The following is a 7,194-nucleotide window of genomic DNA, read 5'->3' on the forward strand; positions in this document are numbered from 1 at the left end:
CAATGTGTTTCTCTATCTCATGACGAAGTTATGTGCCAAATCGTACTAGGTCCACCTCTGGGATAGGCACCGACAACAAGTTATTGCTCAACTGATCTTGAGTGATCTTTGGATCAGAAGTTGACCTAGAATACTATCCAGTTAAATTCTGGCTTCTTGGCATTCCTTTTTTTTTTTTTTTTTTTTGTCGTAGTTTGCTAACAGTCATCTATTTCTTTTTTTTTTTCCAACTTGTTGTCACTTCTGATCTCAATCCGTTTTGTACCTCTTCCTTCACTTGATTTTCATTGTTTGATCCAACCATCTTGAAGCCCCCTGTATGAAGCCCCCTATGACTTCTATTTTTGGGTTTTCTCTGGTCTGTCCTTGGACCGAGTTCGACCATGAGCCGTTATTTTTGTGATTGTAGTCATGTTGATTCATTACGTAGCTCTTCCTTCATCCAGTTGTTGTTGTTTGATATAGGCTCTATCTTATACCATTTTCCTTGTTTTTCGTCTCTCAAGTGTCGTTTTGTTCGGCTACACTAACCATGTAACTTCTACTTGCCATTCTTCTAGGCTCATCCTTGACCAAGGCCGAGCATGTTATTTATTTTCTTCCTTTTTAAGCTCAGGATATAGAGTTAGGAACTTTATGAGACTCAATTCTGACCTTAGCTTGGGCCAAGCATGTTGGCTCAAGCCAAGATTTGGGCAAGCTCCTTTTTTAGGCGATTCTTGATTTCAATGTCTCGTTCTTTCCTCGATGTAATGCTGAAAGATAAGACAGATTACTTATAACAACTTGTCTGGTAACTATTTTATTCACACTTGTAGACATCTTTAACAATAATAAATTTTCAGATGCTCGACATTTCAAAGGTGAGGGAGAGCCTTTTCGTCCTAATCTACCTTTGTGTATATGTTGGGTCTAATCACTTTAATCACTTGACACCGTCCTTTCCATGTTGGCCCGAATGCTCCTACATTTAAATGTCAAGTGTTCTGAATTACTTCCTTAATACTAGATCTCATTCCTTAAAGCTTTGCATTCTTACTATGGTGTTGTAGTATCAACGATCCTATTCTTGTACTCTACTACACGTAAACATGTTGTCTTGCAGTGCTCCTCCAATAGGTTTAAGCTTAACCTCATTGAAGTTTCATTTCCTTGAGGATTAAACTGCTATACTCTTGGTGATAGTATTCCAATCACTACAGGATTACTGCTTCAACGTTTTTGCTATCGTTCAATATGCCCGAAATACGCTTGGTAGTTTTTCCACCCATAATCCTTTCAATACTTCAAGTTTTGTCTTTAAATTTTGTTTAATGATTTTATTTACTGCTTCTATCTATCCATTTACGTGGGGATTAATTGGGGAGGAACATTGATTTGTGATGTTGAGATCTGAGCAAAATCTTCTAAATGTTGAATTATCGAATTGTTTTCCATTGTTCGTAATAATTTTGTTGGGGATCCTAAATCGACACACAAGGTGTCTTCAAATGAAGTTTGTAACCTTTTTTTCTATTGTAGTTGCAAGTGCTTCAGCCTCAGCCCACTTTGTAAAGTAATTCATTGATATCACGAAAAACTTTGTCCACCCTTTAACTTGAGGAGGTGGCCCAATAAGGTCTATTCTCCATTGTGCAAAAGGCCAAGGACTTACAATGTTGGTTAATAGCTCAGGTGGTTGCCTTGGGATTTGTGTGTACCCTTGGCATTGTTCACATGTTCTCACAAAGTCTCGGCATCTCAAAGCATGGTACGCCAATAATATCCCTACTTGACAATTTTTTACAGAGATCTTGCTTTAGAATGATTGCCGCATATCCCTTCGTTAATTTCTCTTATCACATATTCTACCTCACTAGGTGTGAGGCATTTTAGCATGGGCAATGAATAACTTTGTTTATAAAGCTTATTTTCCCTTAGAATGTAATATGATATTTGCCACTGCAATCTCTTGGCCTATGCTTTTTCTAAAGGTAACTCTTCTTTTTTTAAATATTTGATTATCAAATCCATTCAAGTTAAACTTCTTTCAATTTTATCATTATTTGTTTCTTCAGCCCCGGGGCCTCAGGCTTGCCCCTGGTAGGTTCGGCCTCAGACCTGGCTTCAGTAATCACGGACTCAGAGAAATCTAGCCCTTCAATATCTATAGCCCCTCGGCCTCATCTTAGTAGGGTCGGCCTTGGACTTGACTTTAGCAGCCTCGAATTTGGAGAACTCTGGCTCTTCAATATCCATAATAAATTTCTTGTGTATACTGAGCTCGAGCAAGATTTCTATCGGGATTATTTTGCTAAATTCTATCTTAAATGTTGTTGCTAACCGTGCTAATGAATTTATGTTTGCATTCTGTGACCTTAGAACTGAAGGATCTCTAATGGGAGAATTTTGAGTGGAAACGGACCGACTAAATTCTATATTTATTAAATACAATGTTTACAGTAAACAAACAACAAAATATGCATTTAATTCTAAATTACAACATGCTTTAGAAAGAAAGGGTTTCAAGAAACCTCATCTTTGAAAACCTTTCTTCGCGTTTTTCCCCTCAAACAAATCACAAACAACTTAAAGACCTTCTTCAAGAATAACCTCAAACAAAACCTGGACACTACCACAAAATTACCTTGGTATTCTCAGGATGAGAACCCAAGAGTGGCAGACTCTGACTATTTTGGTTAAGAGGAAAAATTTAATGTGTAGGAGGAAAGATTGAGAACTTTCAAAACTCAAGACAAACACACAGAACACTTTTGTATCTTTCTTTCTCTATCTCAATCGTTTAACAGCCCTTAGGAGAAAAAGAAGAAAACATTTTTCTTTTATTCTCCTTGCCAAAATAACCACCACCCACTTACGTAGGTGGAAAGAAAAGATGGGGAAGGGAGTTATAACTCCCTTTCTTATTATTAAAATAATAATAATAATATAAATATAAATATGATAACTAACTTATCATATTATATATATATTAAATTATATGTTATATCAAATATAACATATAACCTATAGTGTTAATATTGTATCACATACAATATAAACTATAGGTTCTTTTCTCTTTTATATGGTATTTAATATAAATCTTATTTATATTCAATTTAACAACTATGAATCTAATTCATAGAAAATAAATTTGAATCTCATTCAAATATTTATTTCCTCCTATTAAGCTATAATGTATCAAATACATTATGACAATTATATCACATATAATTGAAACAACTTAATTGTATCATATATAATTAATTCCCTTATTAATATGAACAATTCAAATTAATCTAAAAACCGATTCTCAACTAAATCCTATTGAGCTACCAAGGGGACCTCATGGACCTGTAATTTGAAGCTCCAACGGTACATGAATAATTAATTAAACTTTTTAATTACATTATTCACCATCCATTAACTGTAGGGCACTCCATTAAAGATCAAAGTTGCACTCTTCACATAAGGCCTCTAAACTCCTTCCTCAGGACACTGTTGCGTTGCCCATGGGGAGGGGTAGCCCCGACTTCCATAGGTTCTTGGTTCGACCTCCTAATGAGAATTGAGGTCCTTATGCGGGCGTCTCATCCCCAAGACTTGCTTGCTTCGTATGGAGTGCCCCGTGGTTCCTCGAGTGCCAGCCGCAGAGAGGAATGCCATCAACTAGGGCGCTATTGGCCACTAACCACTCGCTCGCGGACCGCTCGGGATCTGCGTTTCAAGTTCGTTATCCTAACTGTCTCATCTGCTCCATCGGGAACCTGGCCCCTTCTACGATCTTATTTATAGCTTTGCTCCTCGGCTCCCTACATCTCTAGCCGCTCGCTGTAATAGCTTGCTTCTCGGGTGGCTCGCACCCAATGACCCTTCACAAATTGATCGTAAGTACAACTAGGCCAAATTACCGTTTTGCTCTTGTAGTTACATCTAAGTCTTTAAGTACCACTAATCCCTCTAATGAACAATAGATCATAGTCCTACTTTGACTAAACCCCTCTCGAGCTAGGAGAGGATGTGGCGCCACATTGTTCATGACCCAGAATCAGCCCTTAAAGAAGCAATTTATCTACTTACCCTTGTCTCGGGGATGGAGCGAATTCCATCTTGTGTAGTTGTGTTCTCTGCTCCCCAATCAGAAAAATTTCCAAAATGCTAGGCTTGTTGGGTCGAGGATTTGATCACTCTCACCTATACAAATCAAAGGATCGCTTTCATAGGCAGAAGTTCACAACTCACTCAGAATTCAGGTCATGTTACCTATGGTCATCCTGGTGAAATGTGAGTCTCTATTATGAACGGCGTTATATAATGAGACTAAACATTCCATGGTCCGGTCTTATATAAAATCCTTTGTATAGAATATCCCCGCTCCTATATCTATACATGAATTATCAGGATTGTAGCACTTTATAATAATTGTAACACCTACAAAGCAGGCCATACTCGTAGTATCACCAGAATAAGGTACCCAACCATATCCATTTACTACAGATCATTTAGGTTATCACTTAAATATGATCCACCCGTATGTCTCTACATACATGTTTAAGTTACAAAGATAACCTGGGACGTCAGTTTATTGGTTTGTGATTAATGCAACTAAAATATCATATACTTTATAGACAATGAATAAAATAACATATATTTTATTAAATACATAATGAGTTTGTTCAACAATGTTTACAAACCATAGGATCCTACAAGAATTAAATGCATATCTTGTTTACTGTAAACTTTGTATTCAATGAAAATGGAATTTAGTCGATCTGCTTCCACTCAAGGTTCTCTCTCGTTAGAATTTCTTCAGAAGATTGTTTGAATTTTGTTCAAATTGGCTTCTATCTCTCTCTAATGAACCATAAAGCCCAAGAACTTTCCTGATGTTGCCTCAAAAGTACATTTAGTAGAGTTTAAATTTATATTATACTTGTGAAGGATCTGGAATGCTTCCTCAAGGTCAACCTCATGTTGTCTAGTTTTAATACTCTTTACCAACATATCATCTATGTATATTTCCATGTTTTTTTTTCGATAAGCGGAGCAAACATGTTATTTATCAATCTTTGATATGTAGCTCCTGCATTTTAAAGCCTAAATGGCATGACTATGTAGCAATATGTACCTTTACTCGTAATGAAGGAATTTTTCTCTTGGTTTGCTTCATTCATCTTAATCTGGTTGTACCCTGAATATGCATCCGTGAACCTCATCACTTTGTGGCCATAGCATCTACTAACTGATCTATCATGGGAAGAGAAAAACTGACTTTTGGATAAGCTTTATTGAGATCAGTGAAGTCTATACACATTCGTTACTTACCGTTCGCTTTTTTCACCAAAACTACATTAGACAACCATTGAGGGTAATGGACCTCTTTAATGAATTTTCCTTCCAACAAATCATCTACCTAACTTGCTATGATCTCGTTCTACACTTGATTAAACATTCGCCTCTTTTGCTTTACTGGTTTGAAATCTTCATCCACATTAAGGTGATTCACTATTATGTTGGGATCAATTCCAAACATATCCTTATGTGAACAAGCAAATATGTCAGCATTCTTCCTAAAAAATCTGATCAAGCTCTCTCTTTGCTCTACTCCCATTTTGGTTCCAACATTTACCCTCTTATCCTCTGTGGTAAGTGAGACAAAATCCAAAGTTTCTGTTGGTGGGCTTCCATGGTTGGCCTCAGCGTCGCCCTTGGCCTCTCCCCTTTGGTTGGGGATTTGATTGTTCCTTCTTTCTTTTGAGGATTTTAGATTTTCTTTCGGTTCGAGTCTTCTCCTCTTGAAATTCCTTGGGTTGGCGTCGACCTCGACCAGTCTCCCTAGCACATTGGGAAATCGGTTGTTTCCTTTTTCTATGGAGGAATCGAGAATCTCTTTTGATCCGAGTTCTTCCTTAAAAGCTAATGGTCGACCTCGGTCGAACAAACATGTTTTGGCTCTACTTCATTCCCTTCAATGTCTTTAGTGTCCATTGCTTCGACAAGTAACTTCAAAACCTTTAATTTCTCTAGTTTGGGTCGTGGGGATCTAATTCGCCTACCCTCTATCCTTGGGCATTAAAATATTGAAAATGTACTAGAACTCGCAACTCATAAATTTTGTGTTAAACATTCTATTTATCAATAAAATATTGTTGAGTATCTTCTTCAATAAAGTTGTTGATTTTGCATTCTATCATGAAAATCCAATAAACATATCTGAAACCATAATATGAATACTTTAACTTTATGTGGTGACATAAACAGGATCAAGTTAATAGTATATAGCCTAAATGGTCTATAAGTATAAGGATAAAAATGGGTATCTCATCCTGGTAACACTATTGGATGCGGCTCATTTTGTATAAGTAATACAAATGATGTGATCCACTATCATTCATGTAGAGACATGTGAGCGAGGGGCATCCTATGCAATGAGTTTGCATATAGACTGGATCACGATATAGTCACTTTTCTTTATAACGACCATTTAATATTAAAACTGACTATTTCATACTTAAGTAACCTAGGACAACTCGATCTTATTCATGAGCTAGCTATGAACTCCTATTTATTCAGGATTATCCTTTGATTTGCATAGGTGAGAGTAGTCCAACAACACTGTTCAAAAAGCCTTCCATTTTGGGATAAGACTGAATAGATAACTGGAGTCATAGCCCTGCAAGATGAAATTCACCCATTTTAGGGTTAGTAGATAGGTTGTTCCTTTAAGTGCTGATTCCAAATATTGAACAATCGGGACCCCACCTTCTCATGATAGAGAAGGACATGATTCATAAGTAGTATTATGAATCAAATTGTTCATTAGAGAGTCAATGAGAACTTAAGAAAATAGATATATTTACAGGGGTAAAATGATAATTTTGACCCAACTGTAATTACAAACAACTTGTGAACGATTGACTTACTGGTTATGGTTTATATGGACAGAAATATATCTACAGTGAGAAAAGTGAAACTATCGAGCTATAGTCGTGTGTCTTGATAGTTAACGAATAGTAATTGATTCGATTAAAGAGTTTTAACGAATTAATTACAGATCGTTGGAGCTCATGATCTGTAGGTCCATTAGGTCCCTCTACTAGCTCTTAAAATAGAATAACAAATTAAGTATTGATGTATAAAATTAGGGCCAAGAATTTGAAATGTTCAAATTCAATTTTAGGGTTTTCGATTGATTATATATGATACAATTAAAAA

The sequence above is a fragment of the Benincasa hispida genome, chromosome 1 (genome assembly GCF_027475165.1).
Source record: "Benincasa hispida cultivar pf3 chromosome 1, pf3_genome.v1.1, whole genome shotgun sequence".
NCBI classification, from domain to species: domain Eukaryota; kingdom Viridiplantae; phylum Streptophyta; class Magnoliopsida; order Cucurbitales; family Cucurbitaceae; genus Benincasa; species Benincasa hispida.